A 13,498-nucleotide genomic window follows, 5' to 3' on the forward strand; every position below is an offset into this window, starting at 1 on the left:
ACCTAGGGAGTGAAGTTTCACACCACCCCTTAATGCTACCTATATCCTTGGGTCTTTCGATCTCTGCCATCATTGGCTAGTTCCTCTTGAACCATCCACTTTCAGTCTTGAATTAATTTATTTAAAGCCAGAAATCTTTTTCTTTTTTTGCATTTGCTGTAATCTGAGCAACCTCTAAGGAATAGCATATTTACCATCAAACATTCTTAAATACTCTACCCTGATTCAACTCATAGAGCATCCCCTCCCCCAGGTCACACAGTCCTCTAGCTATAACACTGCTGAGTCTGCCCTGCTGAGTTCAACTCCAGCTTTCTTGAGCAGCTGGAAAGAGAAGGAAAACAGGGCCTCCAGGCTATTCCCAGGAAATCCAAAAATGCATATTTTTAACATTTGCATTCTTATTTCCATAAATTTGTATGTTCCACGTGAAAGGCAGTGACTCCAGTTATGCAAAGCTAAAACACCCGCTCTCCTTTATCTGCAGGTGAATGCTCACCGCATACTATCAGCTTGCTCTCCTGCTGCCTACAGTGATTTTTTTTTTTTTTTTTTTTTTTTTTTTTTTTTTTTTTTTTTTTTTTTTTTTTTTTTTTTTTTTTTTTTTGGCTTCTTCTTCTCAGTTAGCATCCAAAAGTGTCCCTGCTTTACTCCGATCATGGCCATTAAAAACAGAGTTATCCTTTAGGGGCTTTACTATAGTTGGCTCCCAAATATTCTTTCCTTCTACTATGAACTCACACCGGAAGTGTCTGTCTAGCTGGCATTTTTGTAAGACCCTACTTTCTCCCCTGCGAGGAAACACTGGCTCTGAATCCAGTTGGGACAGCTTCATCTGGGTGTGGAACTTCCATGTAGGTCTAGCTTTCAGTCTTCCACTCCCCTAGAAAGTTTTTGCAGTGAGGAGGGCAGGCTGGCTTCTAAGCAGAGTAGCGGTTAGTGCCAAGCGCCCACATCAAGTGTCTTCCGTTGACTCCTGTAACTGAATCCTGAAAGCTGCTTTTGCTGTCAGGGTCATAGACCTCCCCTGCACTTCCACCAGGTCATGGATAGCAGAGCGATGGAGAAGTAAACTCACTAGAGTACTTTACAACAGCTATATTAAGTCCAGAAGTCAGGGCCGTGAGAAAAGAGAGAACATAAATGTCCTTTTGGGTCCATTTCAACCCAACAGTTTTGGGAAAACACAGAAATAACTGTGCTCACTGAAGAGCAGGTGAGAAGAACCTGAGGGCCACTCGGAGAAACCATGTCCCTGGACCCAGAGTGGCCATACTGGACCGTAGTCCCTTTCAGTTGGTCAAGAGAGACCTCTCTGAGGTGCATAAACTTCTGTTGACAGCCTCGCCCTCTTTCCTCAGACAAAGTGGTGGTTTATTAGGAGGCTATGGGCCAGAGCGGCCAGCAGCTGAGAGAAGCAATGAGCGCTGAAGCGGTTGCCAGAGCATTTTGTGAGCAGTATTTTGTTTGTTGGCTGGTTTCATCCTCAGGACAAATGAAACTCCTTTCACTGAAGCGAAGTCAGCAGAGGGGAAGTACAGACCTCACTGAACACTGAGAGAACGCAGTCTCAGGAAGCCTGACCTCTTCCCTGCCACGTCTGCTCAATGTCAGGCCTGCTGACACCACAGTCGGAGGCAGGCTTCCTCATCCAGATTTCACCCTACAGACCAAGGCCATGGGTGGAATGCAGAACTGGGGCCAAATCACCGGAGCTAGGCAGGGAGAGAGACCCATCCTGCTATAAAGATTGTAAGAACTGGCTTGCCCATATGCATCTATAAAAGACTGTTTAAAGAATTTTTATGTATTTTGTTTCTCTTTCCCAAAGACTATGATTCATCATCGGCATTGGATTGTGTATAGAGGCATCTCAGTGGCTAAAGGCAGGCAGGCTGTGGGGAACCAGGTGCTTTGTGCCCTGTGTGAAGTTGTGCCTGGAAAATGCCTCTGAGCTACTCAGCAGGGCTGTCTTCACCTTTCTTTCCTTCCTTTCCTCCTCCCCTTTTCCCCCCTCTCTTTCCCCCTCTCTTTCTTTCTTTCTTTCTTTCTTTCTTTCTTTCTTTCTTTCTTTCTTCCTTTCTTGCTTTTTTTCAAGACAGTGCTTCACTATGTAATAGTCTTGGCCTATCCTGGAACTCTCTTTGTAGACCAGGCTGATCTTGTGCTCACTGAGATCTGCCTGCCTCTGCCTCCCAGGAGCTGGGCTTAAAGGCGTGCGCCACCACTGCTTGGTTCTCTTCACCATTCTAAAGTGTATTGTTGCCCTCCAGTTTCTCCAATTCAGCCAGCTGGAAATGTGCTTTGCCCAAACTTACTATTTAACTTTCCATTTTGCTCAGTCAACTCATTTGCATAACCCATTCAAAACATGGCTAGACAGAAAACAAAACAAGTTAAAAAAAACTTGCATTGTGAATATGGAGTAAAATATTTCACCTTTGCAACAGCCCCCCCAAAACAGGCCTGGTATATGAGCAGTTCTTCTAATAGGAACTTGCTCAAAATCTAGAGCTAGTGGAGGCCAGCCCTCGGATTTGAGCCAAACCCATACAACTCAAGAAAGCCCCCACGCTTCCCGTTGCACCAGTCCTGCCTGGGTCTGATTCCAAGTCCAGAAGAGCAGTTCATGACCCACACAACTTTTAGACGCAACATCTTTGTGCTACAAGACGGCTTATGCGACACATATTTTAAAACAAAGAGTTGTGTCTGAACATCACACTAAAATGCCGTGATTGTAAATGTACCCGCATCCTCCTAACAAGCCCTGATGGACGGGGAAGCTCAAGAGACTGAGGTGGAGAGGATTCACTGGGATGGAAGGGGAGGCAGATGCTAAGGTCAAGGGTACTCCACCCATGTCTGTCGGACTCAACACTCTGCCACTAGTAGCAACCAAAGAGTTGAAGTTCAGGACTTGTAACAACTACTCTTATGAGATGGATCAGATCAATTCCCCCGATCGCTCAAGACGAAAAGAAAGAAAGGCCATTTTGCTCAAGTTATGACATTCAACAAGATGAGAGAGCAGTCTTACTTTCCCTCCTGGCTTCTCAATCAGAGGGCTCTTGAGGCACGCAGCAGCGAGGCTGCAGTACACAGGCGTCCATCGCTGCTCCTGCAGAACAGAAAGACAGAGATTTCAGACTGTGGGGGCTCTCCTGCAGGGAGGAGCCCATTCCCTGCCTCAAAACCACCTCCAGCACTAAATGCAAAGGGTGACATTGAAATGCCTGAGCCAGCATTTTCACAGGGTTGCTTCAGGCTGCTGCCTGTGCAAACCCATTTAACCTTGTTCGGGGACACATTACAAAACCACTTACCACTTGTCCAAAGAATTCACAGATACATGTTGACAGAAATTCAGAATATTTCTGCTTTATCTGTTAAGAGATCTTTCTAGGACTTAGGTCAGCATATAAGACTCCAATCTCATTGTCTGGAAACAGCACTCGGAAGTCTCTGGCTTCTGATTCCCGTGTGGCAAAATTTCCAAAATTCTTTTTTTTTTGGGGGGGGGGGGAACCGACAGGGTTTCTCTGTAGCTTTGGAGCCTGTCCTGGCACTAGCTCTTGTAGACCAGGCTAGCCTCGAACTCACAGAGATCCGCCTGCCTCTGCCTCCCGAGTGCTGGGATTAAAGACTCTGCTCAGAACCCACTGAAGAGACCCCACTGACTCTTTCAGCCTCAGCTCCAACTCTCTCCAACAGTCATCACAAACCTCAAGCTGCACTGTTCCACGTGATTGCCGCAAGTCCCCAGCGTCTTTGTGCAACTCCTGGTTCTTAATATCTTTTCTTCAGGGTCTGCCCAGGAATTCCCACCCGTCCTGTAAAGCCCAGATCAGATTCCCAAGGAAGCACATGACTGCTTCACAGGCGAGAGGGATAGGTTTCTCTGTGCCGCAGGTCCCACTGAACCATATTGCTAGAGAACACAACCCATTACTGTGTTCCCCTGGGAATGTGGGCTGCTGAGGATGGGACTTAAGTCTTGCTTTTCTTGTGGCTTCATTATCTAGCATGGGTCCTTCCACAGTGGAGGTCAGTGGTTCTCCATCTGTGGGTTGCAACCCCCTTTGAGGCCAGTTGACTCAATCCTGAGGGTCGAATACCGTATACTCTGTATATCAGATATTTACATTATGATTCATAGCAAATTTCAGAGCAAGTAACAAAACTCATAGCAAAATTACAGTTACAAAGTAGTAATAAAAGTAAATTTATTGTTGGAGATCACTACAGCATAAGGAACTGTATTAAAGGGTCACAGCTTTAGGGAGATTGAGAACCTCTGATGTAAAATCTTTCTTCCATTGGTAAGTTCTCCTTCAGCCAACTGAAACTTTTCACGTCTTTACGAATTTCCATGATATGCTATTAGACCCAACTGCCTCCAATCCAAACTCACATTTCTCATGACACGTATTTATCTCTTGTAGTCTTGATAGAGAAGGGACGGTGAAAGACTTGTTAACCAAAAGGGGAAAAAAAGGAACTAAACATATCAGCCTACCCAATAAAATAAAAATGAACTTTAATAATAAATCAGCAAATATTGACACATCCCTCCCCCCTGCTGTCCCTTAATTGGCTGTGTTCCTCGAGGCAAGGAAGATTTTTTTTCCCACTGGTTTGGAATCTCCTTTCCTGCTGCTATGAATTACCTTCCCTTCACCCCACTAGGGCAGATCACACGCTCTCCACCGGGGTGGCCCTGCCTACGAATATGGCTTGTGTTATTTACACACATCTCGTAGAGCGTTCTGAGACAGAGTGTAGAGATACCTGTGGCCCAGAAGGACAAAGCATAATTGCCTGGAAGGAGGTTCTGCAATTTCCCCTCAAGAGAAATCATGCCAAACTCTGACTGCAGAGCCGGAAAGGGAGGACTGTGCTCAGATGCCCAGGGAGGCGGCCTGCTGTCCATTAGGAGTTAAACGGAGACCAGCAATTCATTTCACAGGTCATGTTCCAGCCATCAAAGTGTAATTACCGTCAAACCCCACTGGCACAAGCCCCAACTGTATTATGAGTGAAAGTTTTATAGGATTCTAAAGGATCCCATTACAACTTCCGCCTTCTAGAGATAAAAAGACACTGAATTGCACTAGGAAAAAATGCCTGAATAAATGTATTAACTTGAGACTGAAACCATTTTTGTCGTTGTTGTTGGGTGTTTGCTTTTTTTTTTTTTCAAATGAAAATAAAACTTGCAGTGTTGGTGATGGAGAAACATGACTGGGTTTGGAAGAAGTCAATCTGTTCGAAGCAGCAGATGAATTTGAGAACACTGCCCTTCAGTTGCTATAGCAACGTGGAACTAGCTTTCTTGGGGGCTTGGGCAGCCTGTTTTTCTGCAGGCCAAACATCCCCTTGATCCCCCTTGCACTGGGTACACTTGAGACTAAGACAACAGAGCATTTGCAAAACACAGATTCCTTACGTATATACCGTTTGTTTGGTGGGGAAGTATGATTCTGGGCTGCATGGGTCCATATGCAAAATGTCGACTAGTGTCGCGCACATAGTGATGATGAAAAGACTTTCCTCTTTTCCTGTCCCCTGCGCTCACCTCAGGGTTTTCTCAGTTCCCTTTTCAGTGCTGAATTGCTTACATGGCTGGCTGGCATGAACTTCACACTGGCTGACTGTGGGGAATGAGAGCACTTGGGATGGATGTGGAATAAAGAGAGAAGCAGCCATGTTGAGCCCCTTCCCTGCAGGGGAAATTAGCCATCCTCCCAGACCTCTGCAAAGTGAAAGCAATTATCACTTCTTATCTTCCCACCATAAATCCCCAAGCTCTCCCAAGGAGTTGTAAAAGTCACTGATCCCCAAGGGGGTGTGTATGAAAGTCAGTGGTCCCCAAGGGGTGTCCAGGGGTGTGGGGGGAGCTACCTGCTCTAACTTTCTGACTGGGCTTCTCAGGCTAGCAAGGCATCAAAGACCTCCGGATAGAATTGAAAATATGAGAGGCCCTTTGTATGAAAAGGCAGAATTAACCAGGGCTTTGAAGGAAGGGAGGGACCAACTGGGTCTTCACCTTATTGAACAGGGGGATCTGTCTGGGCACAACTGCTTAAGGGCCGTCACTGGGCAGCTAAAGGATCTAAACGAACTTTTCCTCCAGGGCCTTATTTTTATACTCGGGATGAAACACGGCTATTTAAGACCATCAGCTCTCTCATCCTCTTCTCCGCTCCTCCAAGTGAGCTGGGAGCTAGCCTGTTTTGCCATGGAAGCAGATTCTAGCAAGGGTTACCATTTCTCTAGCTAGCCTCCCCCTGACCCCTTTTTTCCTTATTTTAAGTGGGGAGCAAGCGTAGCGGAAGCTTGCCTAGGTAGTGTCGGTATTCCTACGGAACTGCTGAGAGACCACCTTAGCTGCCCTCCACAGAGCTCCAGAACCACATCCGGTTCCGGGTACCTACAAGGGAGCTTGGATATCTCAAACAACCTGTGGAAAAAAGAGCAGGGAGACGTCCCTGAATCTAGATGTGAGGCAGATAGATAGCTGTCACCACCCAGGCCCCTGCTCTATCTGCCTCTCCCCCAACCTGACTGATGAGGGGCTAAGTCGCTTTGGACTTGCCCCGCCCAGGCCAGCCACCGCCCCTTCCTTGAGGAGGAGGGTAGTAGGGTGGAGGGCAGCTATGGGTTGACTCACCCGGGGTTGACTAGACTTCCTCCCTTTTGCGCCACATGAGTGCAGTCTGGCTGAACTTTAGTGAACTGTGTCTGCTCGAGGCTCTCCTCCTCCCTCTTTGGTTATTATTATCACAGGATTCTGAGCAGACAGGGTAACCCCCCCCCCCGCAGTCGGAGCCGGTGCGGGGGTCAATGTGGAGAGCATCCCAACTTTTAGGTTTCCCAGACAAACCTGTCCTGTTTACGCATTTTTCTGTATCTCCCTCAGCCCTCGCCCACCTCCCCACCTGCACCCCGAAATCTCTGCATATAAATTTCCCTTCCCTGGGTGTTTTACAATGAATATTGAAATGTCCTTATTCATCCACCATACTTTGTGAACTTCCCTAAGGCCTGTACCCACCACCAAGCTATCATCATCTAAAACATTAAAGTAGGGGCTGCTTGGAAAAGACCTTTCTACTAGGACCTTCTCCCATAGGTGAGCTTCCTGCCAGGAAAACACATGCCAAATGCATGTGTGTTTAGCGAGCACACTGCATTGTAGCAGACCCACCGGCCTCTTCCCATCCTGCATTGTATATTTCCAGCAGTTTGATGTAGTCAGGATTGCCACCATGCAGTAAAAACACAATGCCCCATCAGTGATGCAAACGGGGACACGTGTGAGGTCTTGGGGTATATTTTTACTATTTTCTCCTGTAATTAAAACTACTCTTTTCTATTTGTGCTTTGAATCATTTCTTTAGGCTATGTTTCCAAAAATAGAACTCCAGGGACAAAGACATAAACATGTTTATAGCTCTCGTTATTTTTGTTCAGCTTACAGCTTTATAAAAGGGCCTGGCTGACTTACAGAGCTGCCTCTTGTATATTGTACAATGGGTGTGTGTATATCTATTAAAACACACATACACCACCTTTTTGTTTAACAGCAACCCCCCCCCCAACACATACACACATACCATATCAACCTCACGTTTACAGATGAGGACAATAAGGGCCACAGAGGTTAAGTAACTCAGTGTCAGATGACCAACGTCCTCTTTATGGCTGCATTGGTTTCAAGCGTTTGCTGTGCCCAGGCTGTCCCTGGTTTCAATGAGTAACTGCTGACTATGTCTCTAGCCTATAATTTCCTTAGCTTGGGCCACAGTGGAAACCGTGAGCATGGAGTCACACACATTCGGCCAAACTCCAGATCCAACATATTAGTAAGTCACATAACCAGTGAACCACTGAGCCTTGCTAAGCCTCAGTTTCCCCAGAGTAAAAGGGTATGGCATCACAACATCACAACCTTATTTGGAGGCTTTAAATAGAAACTTGGCTTAGCAAACAAACCAACACTGAAACAATGCTCCTCCTGTTTTTATTCTAATGAGAGACGCTTTGTTGTGACTCTCCTTGGAGCTTTTGTGGAGTAAAACAGAAGCTATTTATGAGTTTCCATTATAGCCTAATGCATAGCTTTCCGCCCCTGCTGTCAATCATCAAATGATTCTCTAGGTGCTGGAACTTACTTCTGTGCTAAGTTTAGTGAGGGTTTTTACATATCTATTTATAAGCTGTGTCATAAAGCAGTTTCTTAAAATATCTGAGCAAAACTTATTAATAAAGATTATGAAAGGTACAGAGAGATTATTTAGATGTTTACTAGTATTATAAGTAGGTATGTTTACTTCAAAATTTTAAAATATTCAATACTCACTGATCACAATTTTAAATACAAATCTATCAGAACTTATACAATTAGAGTATTTATATAATAAACAAATATTTAAAATATTTTATGGAAGTACTAAAGCATATTAATTAGTAAGAACAATCTTTAAATAGTCAATGTTTATAGACTAAGTTTGTCTATCCCTAAGGGCCTTGTAAGTGAGAAACCTACAACACAGCGAAAAGTGCACTGCCCTTAAAACTGGCTTTGACACTTGGTTGATACAAAACCTCTTTGGGGTTTCATTGTGTATAATTTTTTAGAAGGCCCAATAAAGCAATATGCCTAAAGCAATAAACAATCTCTGATATATCCCCTAAGAGAGGCATATAAATTGCATAGCTCTTCAGAATGTCAAAACAAAGCATATGTTACTTAAATCTCAGTCCATTTATTTCTAAGGTGTGAACCCGAATTCTCTAGTAGTTCAGGAAAGCGAAAAGAGAAATGAAGACAGGAAGTCATCTACTGAAGCGTGGGAAAATAGCACAGGGGAAGAGACAGTTCTCTCTAGTTCCCATAGGTCGCTGGAGTTCAACTTCACCCTCAGCAGGAGAATGAGGCTAGGAAGTGCTGTGGAACAACCTTGGGACACTGTAAGTGTGTATTGCTGTCATCGTTAATAAAAAGCTGACTGTCCAATAGCTGGGCAGGAAGAGATTGGGCGGCGAGGCGGCCTGACCCAGAGAGAATGCTGGGAGGAAGAATGGTGGAATCTGGACTCACAGCAGACGCAGAGGGAGCAGGCGATGAACGTGCTATGCTGATAAGGTACCGCCATGTGGCAGAGCATAAATAAGGAATATGGGTTAATTTAAAATGTAAGAGTTAGCTAGTAACAAGCCTGAGCTATCGCCAAACATTTATACGTAATCTTAAGTCTCTATTTTGGTTATTTGGAAGCAGGCGGTGGGAACAGGAAAACTCCATCTGCAAAGAAGTCCGGGTCTCTGCTCTGGGAGGAGGAAGAAGAAGGAGGTGAGGATGTAGGGGGTTGTTACCTACACCTTTGGCTGAGGACGACTTGGAGAAATGTAGATAATTGAGGATGGTTATGGATGGAAAAAAACGTGCTGTGGTTGAACTGTGCCACCCCCAAATTCCTATGCTGAAGTTCTAAAATTGCCTCATTTCTATGTTTAGAAGCTGAGACTTTTTTTTTTTAAAGGCAGGTTTCTCTATGTAATAGCCCTGGCTATACTGAAATTCACTCTGTAGACCAGACTATTCTCAAACTCACGGAGATCTACCTGTCTCTGCCTCCCCAGTGCTAGGATTAAAGGCGTGTGTCGCCATGCCTGGCTGGAAACTGGACATTTTAAAGAGTTAACTAAGTCAAATGAGATCGTTAGGGTGAATCCTAATCCAATTTGACTACTATCTTTATGGAAAGAGATTTCAACACATGTATGGATAGAGAGAATGAAGCAAGGGAAAGACAACTGGGTACTAGCCGAGGAGGGACCCCTCCGAAGGAGTCAACCCCATCCGTAATCCGCGGTTAGTCAGACCATTAGAATCAACAGAATGCACACCGGGGTTGGAGGGCAGTTGGCAGGAATGGCCATGGACAGGTTCCTAGTGCCCGGGCAATAGAGGAAGAAGGGCAAACCCTGGGCAGGATGATAGGAATGAGCACAGTCGGATGCAGAGGGGTGCTCTGTATAGGAAGAAACAACCAGCATCAAATGGTGCAAGCACCACCATTTGTTTTAAATACATCATTTTATATGCAAATGTGCTGCATCTGGGTGGATTTACCCCCACTTTCCTCGCTCAAGTTTCTGCTATAGTCAAAATTTCCTGCTGTCTCCCACACACACATTCGGCTTATTTATAGTTTATTTTGTCTTGGTTCCTTCTTCTCCCTGCTCCTCCCTGCCCCCACCCCATTCTACCATCTCCTGTGTGAAGGGATTTCATGCACATCCCATGTTTTCAGGCCTTCCGTACACTTCCTCATTCTCAAAGCAGAGGTGATGATGATGCCCAGGAAACGAGGTGGGTCCAGTGAGCAAGCCAGGTTCTGAAGGAACACACTGTAAAGAAACTCTAACCCAGAGGGGTTAGGAGAGCCAAGAATGCTTCACAGAGGTAGCAGCTTCCACTTCTTGCTGCCTGCCCTCTTACACATCTCTTCTTGGGCTGTAGAAGACTCTGCATTGTAGCTCCGTGTAAATCTGTTCTCCACAGTATGCCTGGTCTTTTTAAAAATAAAGCGAGCTGTGATCCTCCCACGGTGGTGTTCTATTTTCTTCCTGCTCAAACCAAACACTTCAGAAGTTCCCCCACTCTTTCCCATGCAGAATAAAGCTTCATCTTGGCCTATAGGCTATTCTTGGTCAGGCTCTTCCTTTTATTCCTGACCGATGCTGCACCGTGTTCATCTTTCTTCCAGTGTCCTTCCTTCCTCAGACCTCCGCTTGTGCTCTTCTCTCAGCCTAGAACAAAATCGACGTCTCCTAACCTCCGAGCATCCACTCCTCACTTCCCTTTCTAAGTTGATCAGTTCCCCATTCATGATGAAACATGGCTGTGGTTTCCACTGGAGACTGTTCATTCAAATCCTTCCATGTTCTCATTTAGCAGAACAGCCCTCCCTCCTTTGGGATCTCTGTAATATTCCCACTTGCCTGAGACACTTGTCCTTGCAAATGTGTGTGTGTGTGAGTGTGTGCGTGTGTGTGTGTGTGTGTGTATAACATGCTAAAATAGTGAGAAGTGAAGATAGCTATGAATTCTTTATACTCCAACGCAACTTTTACAAAAGGGAATAAGCCTAATGGTGCTCCCATCTTCAGGGAACCCTCTGTTTCCAAGGTAGGTAATTTTGGCTGGTATTCACATCCTCTTTTCCTGGACTCTTGGATGTAGAAAGTGTGGAAAGAGGAACATCTCTAGACAGAGCACCATCAAGGATAGACACCTTATTTCCCCTCTTTTGGATTAGTCAAAAGCCTACTCAGAATTACTATGCAATTTCAAAGAAATTTAACAGTTAACATCAATTCTATACAATGCAGGCCTCCTCTAGCCTGCCTAGAAAGTTCCTGCATAGCTAGGATTAAGTGGGATCAGTTGGCTGATAACATGCCAAATGGAGCCATGATGGCAGACACAATCCTGTCAATCCTGCCTGGAAGTTAATGACTGTTGCCTGGACACCTTTTCCTCGTCCAGTGTTTGGTGACCTGGTAGATAGTACTTTGCAGTCATACTAGTGGTTAAGGCATTTGGAACAAAGCTAATCTGTCCTACTAGAAGTACTTAACGATAAATCAACAAAAACTGAATTTGGATGCATCTTTAAAATATGATCAGAAATAATGAAATACTCTAGTAAGAATTTCCCAAGCAGGGATTACATCTATAGTCAAAATCCTGTCTCTGTAGATGAGTGTATCTTATTTCCCTCCCATGTATACTTTGATTTACTCCAGGAAAAAGCTCTGAAAGGGGGGGATGGTTTGTTATCTTTAGCTACCAGAACAGAATGCCTTTGATCTCACACCTCTTCTCCAGTGGCCATGCTTCCTGGGAGGTCAGAGCTGGGCACCATCAGTCCTGCCCTTGACTGACGTTAATGACAGGCGCAGAATCTGTTGCACGCTGCTTTGAAGGAGCCAGAGACACCCAGCCCTTTGCAGCACGAGAAAGCCCCCAAAGCTGGAATTTACTTTCACGTCAGTAATAACTGAATGTTTTTTAGGGTTAGATTGGGTTATGTCGTTTAAATTAACTTTGACGACGTGCTGGCTTTGGAGGGGAATTGTTTCGTGGACACTGGTACTCTGAACTTGATAGCTAACAGGTCTAAAGTGCACGTTATATGTAGGTTTTAACCAGTCAGGAGATTTTTATGTAGCCAGTGATAGTTACTTTTTGTATGATTTTTGTTTGGACTGCAATGCTGTGCCTTTAATTTGGTCTTCTTGCTGTCTTAAGTTCATGACCATGTTTAATGGCATTCTTACAAGCCATTTCACATGCAAAAAGCAGGGCTTCATGTTTTTGTTTCTAACAGCTTCATGTAGAACCTGAGACTTATGATGAACAGGTTGAGTGGCAGGCCTCCTATGTTGTCTCTTGTTATATAAACCTATGGCAGAATCTTAGTGAATAGAACACTTCCAAGGTTTGTTGTCTTTGTATATTAACAGACTATGTTACATAAACTTACATGAGATGCATTACTGCTCTTCCTGGGTCATGTTTTCCTAACATTTTGTGCCTCACACCTCTGCTGAGTTATTAGGAATGTTAGAAGGAACTGATAAATCATTTTTTTCATTTTACACTTTTAGATAATCAGTTGATATGGAATATAACTTGATATCCAATTTTCCCTGTTTCAGAGGATATAATGGTTATAGTAGAATATGCCCAGAACATTTTGGCATGAAAAAGAGATTGAATAAATAGTTAATTTACTTTAAAAACAAAAAAGGGTGTTCAGGTAGGAGATAACAGGGAGGTCCAACCCCATGGCTGAAACTGAGAAGGGGTACACTGGAGCATTCCACTTGGATCTGGCTCAAGCTGGAGTCTTGCTCTTCCCCGTTACCTAATGTATACCTCAGGGATGCTGAGGCTAAGGAGAGCTTCCTTGTTTTAGTATCAAGTATAACATGGCAAAAAAAAAAAAAAATGATGGTTGCCCCGATACTGTCTGCTTTGAAGACTTTACCCCATTTATGACATTGCAGGTGTGTATTTTGACCCTGTTCGTGTGGTCAGAAACAGGATTTGTGTCTCATGGCTGTGGATCCTGATCAGCTGAGTTTTCTGGTCAAGAGAAGATGGTCTGAACGGAACCTAGAACACAGAGAGATGTGACAGCTCTGATGGAGCCCTAAGGAGCATCTGTGAAAGGACTGTCAGGTGCTGCGTTTAGTTTTCAACTGATAAACTAGCTGGTCCATTTTACTTATTAAAAAGTGTGACCCGGAGAGTACAAGAGTACATTATCTATCTGACTGACTATCTATCTATCTATCTATCTATCTATCTATCTATCTATCTATCTATCTATCTATCTATCTTCTATCTATCTATCTATCTATCTATCTATCTATCTATCTTCTATCTATCTATCATCTATCTATCTATCATCTATCT

At 44.4% G+C, this 13,498-nt stretch overlaps 1 protein-coding gene across 3 annotated transcripts in view; it reads right to left on the reverse strand.

Moving 5' to 3' along the window:
• Positions 1-13,498, reverse strand: part of Rasgef1b (RasGEF domain family member 1B) — a 510,363-nt gene that overhangs the window by 144,413 nt on the left and 352,452 nt on the right. Inside the window, exon 1 of one of the 3 annotated variants that reach the window (XM_026785343.1) lies at positions 3,041-3,115. The exons of the other annotated variants lie outside the window; for them this stretch is intronic. The gene's annotated coding sequence lies outside the window, so the exon portion shown is untranslated. Of the gene's footprint in view, positions 1-3,040; positions 3,116-13,498 lie in introns of those variants that run through there. 3 annotated transcript variants of the gene reach the window in all.

This window comes from Microtus ochrogaster, linkage group LG1, assembly GCF_000317375.1.
Source record: "Microtus ochrogaster isolate Prairie Vole_2 linkage group LG1, MicOch1.0, whole genome shotgun sequence".
Lineage (NCBI taxonomy): Eukaryota > Metazoa > Chordata > Mammalia > Rodentia > Cricetidae > Microtus > Microtus ochrogaster.